This window comes from Columba livia, chromosome 4 (genome assembly GCF_036013475.1).
Source record: "Columba livia isolate bColLiv1 breed racing homer chromosome 4, bColLiv1.pat.W.v2, whole genome shotgun sequence".
NCBI lineage: Eukaryota > Metazoa > Chordata > Aves > Columbiformes > Columbidae > Columba > Columba livia.
The window spans coordinates 57030365-57044206 of NC_088605.1; the positions used below are offsets into that span (position 1 = coordinate 57030365).

The 13842-nt window shown below is 36.8% G+C and overlaps 1 protein-coding gene across 1 annotated transcript in view; it reads left to right on the forward strand.

Annotated features, from left to right (window-relative positions):
• Nucleotides 1-908: 908 nt before the first annotated feature.
• TTC29 (tetratricopeptide repeat domain 29) overlaps nucleotides 909-13842 on the forward strand; it is a 290318-nt gene continuing 277384 nt past the window's right edge. Inside the window, exon 1 of the mRNA XM_065061915.1 lies at nucleotides 909-928. The gene's annotated coding sequence lies outside the window, so the exon portion shown is untranslated. The remainder of the gene's footprint in view (nucleotides 929-13842) is intronic.

Below are 13842 nucleotides of genomic sequence, written 5' to 3' on the forward strand. Positions count from 1 at the left end.
AAGGTCTTTCTGTAGAATTGTGTGTAGATATGCTTCTAGAGGAGTTCCAAACCCCATTATTGTAACTTAGCAAGTATGTGTGCCTGGTATCAAATCCTGCTTGCATCACTTGAAAAATCATGTTGGTTTCTAGAGAACAGTATGTGCCTGTGTTGTCAAAATTCTTGTTCTTTATCTGCAGATTATTTGCTAGTTAGTTTTCATGCTAATATACCCACTTGGCTGCATTGACTTGAATACAATCTCTCCTGATTTAAACTTGTGTTGTGGAACCTGGCCCTTTGCATTTATATTTATAATGAAGTCTGTTTATTGTCTTTGATAAAAAAAGGAGAACTCAGTCTGCTTGAAAGTCAGGGTGAATTGTTCAGTTGTCCTTGTAATGAGGGACAGTTGTATTTTGCTATCATCTTTGATTAATGTGCTCTTCACCACTACATGACTTCCCTATGGATTTCACCAGCCACATGTCAGCAAGTGTAAGAGCCAATTTCTTGCCCTTTTCAAGTCAGGCCAGGGGGAGGTCTTGGGAGCAGAGAACCATAATGGACCATGAAAGTCTGAGAGTAATTATTTCTAGCTAATCAAATACAATAAATAGCAGGAAGCAAGGTTTGTTTATGGAACAGATGTCTACTAAGAAACCTACAGTTATTTTATTTACTACTTCCAGAAAAGATCAATGGAAAATGAACAAAATAAAAGCTCTGGACTATTTGAAAATAGGGACACTTTAAAAATTAGTCAGAAGGGAGAAAAATCTCTCATGTATTTAAAAAATGCAAGCTCATTGTTTCATATCTGCTTTCTAAATTACATGGCATCTTTATACATATATATATATATATTTTTTTTTATTTTATTTTTTTTTCCCTTAGGTGATAATGTTATGAAAACTATAAGGAAGACGAGAAGTGCATATTTCAAGGTGAGTCAATTTTAATTTATTTTGAAAGGTCATAGTTAATGAAGTTTTAAGGTATAGACTAAGGCAAATTATTTATAGTCTGGATTCAGGCCAGTGCAGTGCTATACCAGCCCCTGGGTAGCTTAAGGGGAAATTTCACCTTAAGCAGGAAAGAACTTTATTTCTCTGCATAAAAGAAAGCTGCCCAAAGCTACCCCACTTCAGGGAATATAGAGCATTAACTTCCTAGATACTCTTATCATTTCCCACTGTATTACCATCTTTTTCTCTTTGGGGATGCTGGAGGGGACAATTCCTCCCTGATGTTGCAGTAGAAAGTGTCCCATCCATTTGTGTAACTGCTCATTCCCTGAGTAGACTTTGTGTGGATTGTTCTGAGTATCCACCTGTCCTTCACCTCTGTCACACTATGGCTCTGCACCCGGCATCAACTGTAATCAAATGCAGGCTACTTAGGTCGTGAGCAAAATTGAAGCTCAGACTTTTATTACAAAGAGCAAAACAATACTAATTTTATTATGAAAAATGTGCCATTTATTTGTAATTATATATTTGGTGTGTATTGTGTGTTTATTTGGTGTGCTACATTAGGAGTGTTGCCAGCAATTTGAGGAAGGTGATGCTTTCCCTCTACTCAGCACCAGTGAGATCACACCTGGAGTTCTATTAATATGTGCAGAGAGCTACTGGAGAGAGTCCAGCAAAGGGCCAATAAGACTAGGGGACGCTCACATGAGGAGAGGCAGAGAGAGCTGGGACCGCGCAGTTCAGAGGAGGCTCAGGGGGATTCTTATCAATGCATACAAATACCTGAAAGGAGAGTGCGAAGAACATCAGGCCATGCTCTTTTTAGTGGTACACAGTGCCACAGATGCTGTCTGAACAGCAGAAAACGCTTTTTACTGTTGCTTATAGACAGCAATGTTATGGAGTCTCCCACCTTGTAGATTCTCAAAAGCCATCTGGCTGTGGTCCTGGGCAGCTGACTCTAGATGGCCATGCTTGTGCAGTGTGGTTAGAGCAGGTGACCTCCAGAGGTCTCTTCCAACCTCAACCATTCTGTGATTCTGCAAAGGGTACTTAAGACACATATATCAAATAACACATTTTCACATTCCTTAGAGCTCAGTGCTTCTTAGAAATCTAAATAGAGCCACACTGCACAGTCCCTAGAATAGGAGAGTCTCCCCTGCTAATCAAAAGAGCTGTTTTTCTTATTTCTTCTGTTACCGTCTGTTCACACTAGACAATCCATATTAATAAAGACTGAGCTCGGAAAATATTTGACAGAAATCTCCACCAACCAGTCAGTCATAGCCTGAAATAAATATTGAAGAACACTAGAATATCTTGGACCAACTATCAGACATATCTGGATGCACGGGACGCTTTTTTCAAAGGTTCATTGTGCATAACTGTGATTCTGACATATGAATACTGTCTGCCCAGTTTATTAAAGAAAATAAAAGTAAAGCCAACTGCTTATTTTACTTGCAGGTCACTTCCTGATTATGCAGTTCTTGGAGATAAATTCTATGAAGTATTGAATGGTGCCTCTTGTATTTTAAATTAATTCAAGAAAGCATACAGTTGTTTATGACATTGTAATTACATACAAAGGAAAAGAGGGAAATTTTACTTTAAGTGAAAAAAAGCTGGCCAAGAAAAAAGATTGTGTATGAGAAACCGAAATGGCCTAAAAAACCTCAAATATTTTATTAACAACAAATTAGGGCTTCAGAAAAACATTTATTTGCTAAACCAAAGTTGGTTGAGCATTTTCTACATAGCTGTTTGGTAAGGTTTCTGTTATGCTTCAAATGTGTGGATTTATCTCTGATAATTGTGTCATGGATTTTACTCCCCCATCAATGTTGATCTGATCTGATGTGATGGGAAGGTGGAAGTAATTTTAAAATTTTTCTTTAGTGTCATACTATGTTCTCCATCTGTCTGTGTTAAATGAAAGTATACTGCTCTGCTGGTTGTAAACATTTGTGTTTATATTTGAGGTGTTTCCCCTGATCTTCTAGAACCGATTGGAGTAGATCCTCAGGAAACATGAACCATTACAGTTATATTGGATTTGACCTATGAGTGTTTGTTGTTTTCTTTTCTTTTTTTTTTTTTTACCTGCATTACAGCATTTAAGAGTTAATATTACATTCTAGTTTTTAATTTAAATGGAATTTCAGCAAAATCCTTACTTCAAGGCCTCTTTATAGTAAGCTGTGCAAGGGAAATCGACCTGTATGTATGCCAGTCTACTCTTCTTTGGACACTGGCTTACTTCCTTACAGTGCACCAGGAAAAATATATGTAAAAAAAAAAAATAGTTGCACAAATAATTCAAGAGATATCCATGATGTCACTGCTTTTCCAAAGAAGCAGTATGTAAGTGTCTTACTGTTGCCTAACATTAAGAACAGATGTCTTCTTTGGAAACTGTTGAATAAGAAATTGCACTGGACCCTAAATAACCTTGACAATCTTTAGCCATAATAATTGCAAATATTGTAGCCCTTGGAAATAAGATTAGGGAGAGTTTCTGTCCTCTCTCCCTCACTTGCACACGCATGCAGAGCTGGGACAGAATTTGCCCATTGGTTCTTCTGTTGCTGGCAGACAAAAAGATAAATTAGTGTTGCAATCTGCCTTTCTCTTTACTTTTTTAAAAGTTTGCTTGAAAGACTAAGCCTAAGATCAAGAGTTTTGCAGATGTATCAAGAATTAATTACCCTTGTGTAAGCCACGCATCGCGTGCCAAACAGCCTACATCCCAGCTGAGGTGCTGAGTACAGAGGCAAACTCTGACAGGGAGTATGTCATGGGAGTAGCAAATGTATGTTCAGAAACTAGGAACAAGTATTGGGAATGACTTTTTACAGGGAAGACAAAAGAAGATTAGGGATTAAAAAAAAAAATGTGACCGAGATGTCCACAAAAATGAAAGCTGACTAGTCTGACAAGTCTTGGGTTTTAATTCTGTTGGTTGTATAGCTAGACCCTAATGGGTCTGTGGTGTTTTTTTTTTGTTTGGGTTTTTTTTTGCTGTCTTTTTAGCTTTCCATTGTTAGTACGAGACCAAGGTATTCTCTTATGCAGTAATTCCTTTGAGTTTTTCCTACTTTTCTGTCTTTTAATCATAGTGAAGAATCCAAACCTTTTGATATGATCCCCTATCATAGGTGAGGATTAGCTAGGGTGAGGGGAATTACCCAGTCCATGCTAGACAAGACTGGTGTACAGTTAAGGGAAAACATGTATGGAGCTCTTTGTTTCAACTTTTTCTCCATGTGCTACAGCCCTTTCTGGAAAATAATGCTTTCTTCTGGGAAGACCATTTTGAGTTATTCTTCATCCGGTATCAAATTCAGTTTAGCCTCATTAGGAAGAAAAGGCGTTGCAGCCTGTGGACAGACTCAAAGAATGTCTGGGTCATGGCAGATGGAGTTATCACAGAGGACAGGGATATTAAGCCCTGATTTAGTGTGTAAAACTGTTTTAAGCTGTGTTTAAGCTCTTCATGGTCTGTACCAGAAATTATTTAGAAGTCTTATATTTTTGTGTGTGCAGAAGAGTTGGGCCAGACCAAAATCCTGTGCCTGAAACCTTACTATCAAAACTTCTGCATCAGACCGTAAATCAAAACTGCATGGGTCACACCTGCCTATGACCTTGAATAAGAGCAACCAGCACTGCAGTATAATAGTCTTTGAAAATGCCAACTAAAATATCTAGGAAATAAAAGACAATGTGAGTTATCTAATTATAAGGCAGACCCTCCAAATAATGAAATGTTATGCATGATCAAGAGTACTACTAAGAAAAAGACAGAGGACATGTCTTTTCTGCTATATAAAAATTTGGTTTTGCTCAGATCTTAAATGCCCTATTGTTTCTTTGTCTCTAAAAGGACAGACTGGAGTTAAAGGAGGTACAGAGAAAGGAAAATAGAATGGTTAAGAGCATGGGGCTGCAGCATAACAAAGGGACTGAAAATGCTTGGGACTACAAAGTATGTGAAGGAGAAGGCTGAGAAAGGTGGAATGGATTTTTAGAAACTTATAAAGAAGATGGATCAAATGCAGTCTGTAATTCACCAAATCCTGTATTAATAGAACTAGCAGGGCTACATAATAAAACTAGTAGAGGGTTGATTTAAAATAAAAGAAATTACTTTGCTCATTACGTAATTATGGTACTTGCTGCTATAGCAGATGGTGGAAGCAGACAATGTCAATAGATTAAAAACTTAGATGAAACCGTCAATTGAACATGCATAAATAGGTCCTGAAGGGATTAGGCAGGAGGATTCTGTAACAACTCCAGTACAGCTCTTGAAGGGGAGACAGAATACTCAGCTAGATGAAGTCCACTAGGGTGTCTCTTATATTTTTGTGGTTTTAAGTCTGTCCCGTATGTTGTCTGGTGAAACTGAAGGCTAAAGACTTTTTTTTTTTTTTTTTTTAATTCTTTGGGTTGGCTCTTCCATCTTATGTTCTGTACTACATCAGTCTATAGGAGAGTATTTTTTTTGTCTGTAAGTCAGCCATTTCAGCTTCATGGAACAGAAAGTTATAGTGTTGGGACTTTTTTGTGTGTGTGTCTCTTTTTTGTTTCTTTAAGACTTCAAATGGTGCTTGGAGTTATACACAATTACACATAGAGTGGGAAAAGGTGGTACAATTGTGTTGTGCAATTACTTTTGTTTTGGAAAATAGTTTGCAACTACTTGTGATTACACTTGATACTGAAAATAATCTATAAAAGAATTCTGGGAAAATTTCAAAACTTACTATCAGTAATGGTTTAGTTTTGTTAACTTTGCTATTCTTAATTAGTATACTTTAGTTTTTTGATATCTTGATGGGGTGAGCTGCTACGTCTGATTAAAATTGTCAGAGCTGATCCCTTTTGGGCGTAACTAAAGTAATTTCATTTTAGATTTGAGTCTTCATACTCTGTTTTGAGGAAGGTTGTTATTGTATCATTTTTGGTGGAAGACAGAATTACTTCTCCCTTTTCTTCTTGTTCCTTCATTTGAGTAGAATGTTACTTCCAGGCTTGAGAACATAGAGTTTATTTCTTTGCAAGCCAAATGACTTAAGACTGTTAACACAGTTAGGTTAAACAGCCTTTCAGATCCCTCTTTTGGCTTTGATGGACAGTCATACCTTTACTATGCTTTCTGCTGTCTGTGAAAGAACTTGAGAAAGGTCAATTAATGTGAACCATTTATACACTCCAACGAAAGTTTTCAAGGAAATAATTATTTTGCTAGAACTTGTGATTTTTGAGGGTCAACAAGCACTTTCTTGGCTCTCTAAATATCAGCTTAAAATCAATATGGTGAAGAAATAATAGCACAAAGAGCTTGGCAATATTTCTGCACCAGAATGTCCATGATGGTATTTCTGTATTATTTCTTTCAGCATGAATTACAAGAGTGGGCACAGTCTAAATCACATCTAAATCACATATCGTGGGGTGGACAGTTTCATTGTGCTGTTTTCCCACCTCTGTCTCTCTTATCCTCCCCTGGAAGTAGGACAGGCCTTTCCAGACTAGCCTGGGAGAGGAATAGGCAGGAGGAAGGCTTTACTCTGCCTTGTTTCAGACACAAACATTAGCTCTCCACCTTTTGCCCAGTCAAATGCCAGTTTGTCTGAGTTAAGCAGGTCCCAAGCAAGGAGTGGGCAATAGACCCATACTGAGGTGTAGGATCTGACAGTATGGGAGAAGATAAAAGGCTTGGATCCCTGTGTCCCAGTGATGCTTCACATGCCCTCTACAACAAAGTCCTTCTGGAGAGGTCACAGACCCCTTTGTAGCCCTTCCCAGTGAAACCAAATTCTCTCAAGCAGGAGATTTGTAAGAGAAGGAAAAGCCCTATGCCCATCTGCAGATACCTAGATCCTTTTGCACTTACTGTTTTTACAGATACCGCAATAGCTGGCATAATCACAAGACAAATTTGTATTTTTTGTCAGTAATGCAGAAGATTCCAGTGGTGTCACCTAATGCTATCACAGTCATTATCACTAAGGTAGTTACTGGCTTTCCAGCCAAACTTATCTCGCTCTTCAGGAGTTTCTGGGGAGGTGGGGATGGCAGAGCTAGTGTTTGACAACCTGCACCTGGGAGTGCGTGTACACCCTTTTATGTCTTGTTGCACAGCGATACCAGCCAAATAATTTCTTTGTGTGTCAGGAAAAGGTGCAGTGATGGGAGCTGGCTGCCAGTATTTGACAAGAGAGTGGTTCAGGGACAGAATTGGATGGTTAGTTGAAGCTAAGATGTTAAAAGATGTATACCTAAGGCTCTATTTGATGTGGCTATGATGAAAGAAATCAATTACCTTTGTGCTGCTAATGGATCACAGAGTCAGGTCTCGGGCAAAGTTTTACAAAGCCTAGGTTGTAGTGTTTCTTACCATTGAAAAGATTTTGAATTAATGTTTGGAAGGGAGGAAAGTATAGAAACTTTTTTGCCAAATTCCTGTGTGAGTTGTTGTGGGTTTTTTTGTTTTGTTTTGTGGCTCTTTTTTGTTTGTTTGCTTGTTTGTTTTTTTGTTGTTGTTTGGTTTGGTTTGGTTTGGTTTTAGTTCTCAAAGCTTTTAGAGACTCAGAGTGGCAACCTGTTTTTATTGACTTCTGGCAATGTTGTCTGACTTGGCAAATGACTCTGCAGACCTTTAGTCTCTTTTTGTGCTCACTTATGGCCAGGACCTCTTGCTCTTACGAAGACTTGTGTGGCTCAAAATGGCTTAAGGCTGCTTCAGTTATGAGCTTCACAAACAAAAGTTAGCTTTGCTACAGCTACAATGCCAGAAAACAAACACACATACACTTAAAATCCAATGAAAGTCAGGCAAAGTCTTTCTAGGGTTTTTTAGTTCAATCGCAACAGCCTTACTTAACTAGGGAGTCTAGAGAACAAGTGAAGAGTGGAAAGAAGAGTCCTGCCTGCCTTTCATGTAGAAAAACCTGACTTAATCCTTTTCAAGGCAACAGAATGTCAAGTCAGGTTGTGTTGCCTAAGGCTGCTATGCAGTGAGGGGATTTAAATGTAACCTCTGCATACAGAAAAAGGAAGTCCCTTAATTCATTCAATATTTTATCAGAAATCTCTTAATGCTGGCCTTATTCCTAAAGGTAAACATCTCAGAGGCTTTTCAAAGTCTGTATTTCATTATTTAATAATCTGTTTTCAGTTACACAACTCCCTAGGTCTGAGCTTCTAAGTCCACAGGCTGGAAATACCAGCAGTCCAGGAACTGTTAAATAATTAAGCCATTGGTGCCTGTAAGTGTTAGAGCCTGAATCACTTGTATTTTTTCACTAACTGTTGGGGAAAAAAGGTGCTGTGAAGAAAGATCAGTAGCTTTTTCTAAGAACAGTATGACTTCCATCTACAATGGCGTTGTTCGAAACTATAAGATTTTTTTTGTTTAGAATGTAGTATTTACAGGAGAATATTTAGCAGTGAGGCTGTACATGTGTGGCTTTTTTGCGTAGAGGAGTTTCAGCTATATGTAATAGTGTTTTTCTGTCTTCTGGTCTCACTGGAAATGCCTACCTTCATTCAGAGACTAAATACACTTTTCCAGGACTTCTGTATGGCAAGGTTTCTTAAAGAATTCCTGGGAAGAGCCATTGACTGGAAAATAACAGGATAGTGTTTGGCTGTGGAACTAGGTTTGTGTGCATAAGTGCTTGTTCTTGTGCTTGTGTGTACGTGCATATACATGTGCACAAGCAAACAGGGGAAGTGTCTCTGAAGGTAACTGAAGGCCAAATATTTGGACTACCTGTCTTGACATCACAGTCAGACACTGATGTGGAAGTGGGATCATTTTAAATGCATGGGATATGATGGACTGCTCTCTAATTCCATGCAGATGGAGGCAGGTCTGTCTGCTGAGGAAGTTTCTCATCCATGAGTGATATGTCATGATTTTTCTTCATCAGAGAAAGAAGATGAGATTACTTTTATCACAGTACCATTTACCTTGGAAGAAGACATAGTGGCACATTCATGGATATAGTGTAAGAGAATAAGAGTTCAAGGGGGGATAGCAGAGGGCTTTTGTGAGCATCAATTAACCCACACTCCCTCATTTAGTCCAGCCAGAAAACAATTGAGTAAGCACCATAATTCGGTGCAGAACCAGATTACTTTCTTCTGTAGACAGTTTGAATTGAGTTGATATGTGGAGTGAGATGGTTAGATAGAAAGTGGAAGGGGTGTGGAAATGAAATTTTGATTAAATGCTTTGGGATGTGAGTGTGTTTTCCTTGTACTGCTAAATGGAATTCTGGACTTAGCAATGCGGGAAAAAAAAAACAAAAAAAAAAACCAAAAAAACACAAAAAAACAACCAAAACCAACCAACCAAAAACAGTAACAAAAAAACCCAAATAAAAAAACACCCCCACAAAACAAATAGTACAAGGCAGGAAATGCATATGGACTGTCTTGAATACTGGTTTTTGTTTTGTTACCTTTCTGTATCCATCATCAAACATACTTGCTATTAAGCTGAGATCTAGAAATAAGTGGTTAGAATTAATGTATCTTTTTCATTGCTCTGTTTGTTTACTTTGGCTTTCTGATATATTTTGGGACTCTTGTGATCTGTAATGGGAAATCTCTCTGCATTCCCTTTGGAGTTTATTTGCTATGTTTACAAGCTTAGACTATATTGATGTTGTTACTAAGGACAATCTAGCTTTTTGAAATGCAGGAAGCTTTAACAACTTTATACGTACATACAAGCATTACAGTAGAAAAAAAAATTAAATTATTTGCTTCCAAACCACTCATAAATTATGAAATATGGGACTTAGGCTCCCCCTACAACCTCTTTAAGATCCCTCTGTCTTCTGCATGTTCATTATAAAATACTTGATAATTTTAGCTATCAGCATGAAAATATTTTTTCTGGTAATGTTGAGGAGAACAAATTGCCTCAAACATCTAAATCTTACCAAAAAAATGGAGCTGACTTTACAAATCACCAAAAATTTTAAAATTTCTATCCTCTTGTCTGGGATTGACTGCACTTATTCACTGCCTTGATTTCAACATCATATTGACATCTTGTTGTGATTAGCTGCAAAAAGAATGTGGAGATATTAATGATTAGTCAATATCCTGTGAATTAAGCAGGCTGTGACTGTTTTTTGCCATTGAGTAATGGTGAACAGCAGGCTTGAAAAAAAATTAACCAGCTGTTTATGAACAAGTCAATCAAAAAGAGTTTCTCTTACTATGAAAACATCCCAATTCTTCAATAGCTACAGTTTAATTAGAAAGGAATTTTTTCCAACTGGTTAGTGATAGTTGAAAAAATGAGTACTGATGCTAGAAAACTTCCTTTCATGGCATCCTCTTGATTATTTTCTAAAAATCAAATCTCTACTTTATGCTTTTTTTAATGAAAGTTTAGAATTATTAATATTAGGAAGTCAAAACTATTATTTATGTAAAATGCACCAAACACCCCCTTATATTTCCATTTGCTTTCCAGGACATGGGGTATCTTATCTGATGGTGATACTAACCTTTTCTGTGCTGGAAAGGGAAAGAAGTGAAGCTTCTAAAATGTAGCTTAAATCTGCTTAAATTTCAAATTAATATTTTCATACACAAGCTAGTAAAGAATCTTCTGCCATCACTTCTGTCTTATGGACCAAGACTATTTTATTGGGCCTTTTTTTTTTTTTTTTAATCTTTACCACTAGGATTTGAGAAAATTGCTGTAATGTAATTGTACTATTTTCCAGTATAATGACACTATTGTTTTGAGTCACTACACTTGCTGCAGCGCAGTGGGCGGGTTTCTTTGCAGCAGTTTGCAGTCTAAACATTAAATTGGTTTGCTGCCTGTTTTTTTTCCCTCCATGCAGTACTGTAGCAGCAATAGAGATAAACCAAGTGCATGACACAGCAAGTAACTTTTCGTTCTGAAGGACCTAATTGATTTATTAATATGAAAGTACATGTATGGTATTTACCTCAAACTGAGAGGATTCTGGATCTAATGCAATGCCACGTTGTATCAGAGCACTGTTTTAGAGTGCAGAAGTGTTGTTATGTGTCTTGTGGTTTTTTTTTCTTAAGTCCTTTTAGTTTTATAGAATGACATATTCTTTAGTTCTTCAGATGTCCTCTCTGACCTTAGAGTTTGTGTTTTAAAACACTAACCAGACAAATGACAGGATGGAACCTTATGACATACTGATTTTGAGACTAGTACATAAATATTTTGTTCTTTAAATAACACAGATGTTTTCCAATTTGTGTTTTATAATTACCAGAGAGTTGTCTCCAGCCACCTCACTAAAATAAAACAATACCTTGTATGCATTGTATTGTTAACCACAGCAGATGACTAGTTTTAATGACATTTTGTATTTTTGTGAGAGGAGCAGAAACATTAGTGTGAAGAATGAAAGATTATTTAAAATAGTAATAAGATATTTAATCAGCAACCTCAAATCACTGCAGAATTGCCACAGGGAAAGCACATATACAGGTAGTTATCATAGAGTTGCTAAATGGAAGTAGCTTGTCAAATTTTCTGCCCTGTTCTCGCTTACTCTGTGGCAAATGTGATGCAACTTGCCTCACTTTTTCTCTTCATTTGGTGATAAAGGGACATTTATAGCAGCAACGAAAGAAGCTGATGCCATGTTTCTGTCAATAGGTAAATTCAGTATTACTTGGGGAATGCATGTCCCTGAAGAACAGAAAGAATAAATATCTCATCTTGAAGTAATATTCTTAGAATAAACACATATATAAATATGAATGATGTAATGCACATTATTCTTTAGAATTAAGATTTCCCTTTGGAGATAGTAGGCAATTAAATGTCAAATTTTATGCAGAAATTGAACCAAGCTGGTAATAGATTTTTCTCTCTGTTGGAACAACTCTCATTTCCTTTTTAAAAATCCAGTTGATTAAGCTGGCTTAGGTGTCACAAAAGGGCTTGGAGAAACAGCTGTTAGGTCCCTTCATTAATCCTGAAAACTTTGGTATTGTTGGCTTACTGTAAAGCACAGAAAGACATACTCTCATGTGTCTGCCCACAAAATTAATCTTAACATGACACTGCAGCTTGCTTTAGGGGTCACTCTTAACATAAAGCAGTTTAAGGAATCCATCAGTTGCACTTAGAATTTCACTGTATCTCTAAAGAAATGGGAATGAAAATCAAATGCAGTTTTTAATGCTTCTTAAAGTGAAAATGTATTGAATTTCATTACTTGGGACCTTGTTGGTTTAAACCACTTATTTATTACTTTATTGCTGTATAATTATTCCATTTGCTTATATTACTTATTTAATTGATATATTTACATTTTATCTATTTCAATTATCTGATAATTAATATTAATCCTTATTAAGAAAAGTAATTGGCTATTGATCATTAACTTTCAATATACTATGAATTTCCAACAACACCTATGCATTTTCAAGACGCCATACTTTATTGGTAATGAATCTGATATTTCATTTAATAATTCTGTTGTGTCCCACTCAGGATTCTTTGTTTATTCATAACAAAGGTTTTCCACTGTACAAAACTTTTCCTTAACTACAGTTTGAATATTTTAACACTTGCTACTGTAAATACTGCTGTATTACCTTTCCTCTGAAATCCAGCTGATGGTCCAATGAAAAACTGTAGGAAAGTTTTACCCTTATACTGTCTTGCTCAGAATGAATGTCTTGGGAAAGGACATTAAATGCAAAATTTAGCTCTTAAACCTTTTGCTTTTTTCCAGTTTTATTAAGGAGCAGAGTTCTTTTTAAACTTATTATTCCAAAGGCAGACAAATGAAAGATTTTAAGAGATCTAATTAAATTGCCCTTTACAAAAACACCTTCATGGAAAATGTGGCCTTTCTGGCTTTAAGCTATGGATGACCAAATTCCATGTTAAGGTTTCAGAGAAGGACAGAACAATTGGTTGTATTTTTTGTTTTTTAGTTCATTGTTTAATTCTCTTGTACCTTGGCCAGGACAATAGATTCCAGTTGTTAAGCTTTTGTTCTTTTTTTTCTTGCTGTCCAGAATAACCAGCAAACTGCTAGAACACATTGAATGCATAGCATTTGAAGATCAGAGAGAAAAGTCATAGGTGTATGTAAGGAAAGAAGTGGATTATATAAACAGGAAAGAAAGAAGAAGTGGGTGGTTTAGCACATCTCTTTTTCTAAGACATATGGAACGTATGGTGTCTGCTGGTGTTGCAGAGACTGAAATCAGGGACCATTGGGCAGGAATGGAAACCCAGTAGAGTGCACATTTTGTATGTGGTGCTACTGATCCCCAGCAATTCAAGGTGAGATACTGCTGGCCAGATTCTCTTCTCAGGTGGGCTTATGCAGAAGAGCTCCTCTGCTGGAACGACTCAGGTGGAAGGTACAGCACTTCTGAAAACTCTCAACCATCTTAGCATGCCTATTCTGGAAATTTAAAGCTCAATTAGTGTGAACATTTGACTCAAATTTAAATTTAAACTAACACCTTCTCTAAACATAGTAGAGCTGTGAGGAGAGCAACTGCTCTGAGCCAATGCTGCACTTGAGATGCTGCAAGAAATTTATCAGTATAGATGGTAAGGAAGCAGTAAGGATATATTATGTCTTCAACAGGGTACATTGTCCTAAACCAAGTGCAAGGATATTCTGAACCTTGTCCTGCATTTACAATGTTTGGAGCTAATCCTGATGAAGTCTAAGCAAACTGTTTGGATTTTTATTCTAGTAATGTGGCAGTGAAGAGGTTTTTTGTTGTTGTTGTTGTTAGGCATTTTAACACTGTTAACCTATATTATGACAAACAGCAAATACTGTCAGCATCTTTATAGCACATCTACTTTTGTTCAGTTGACA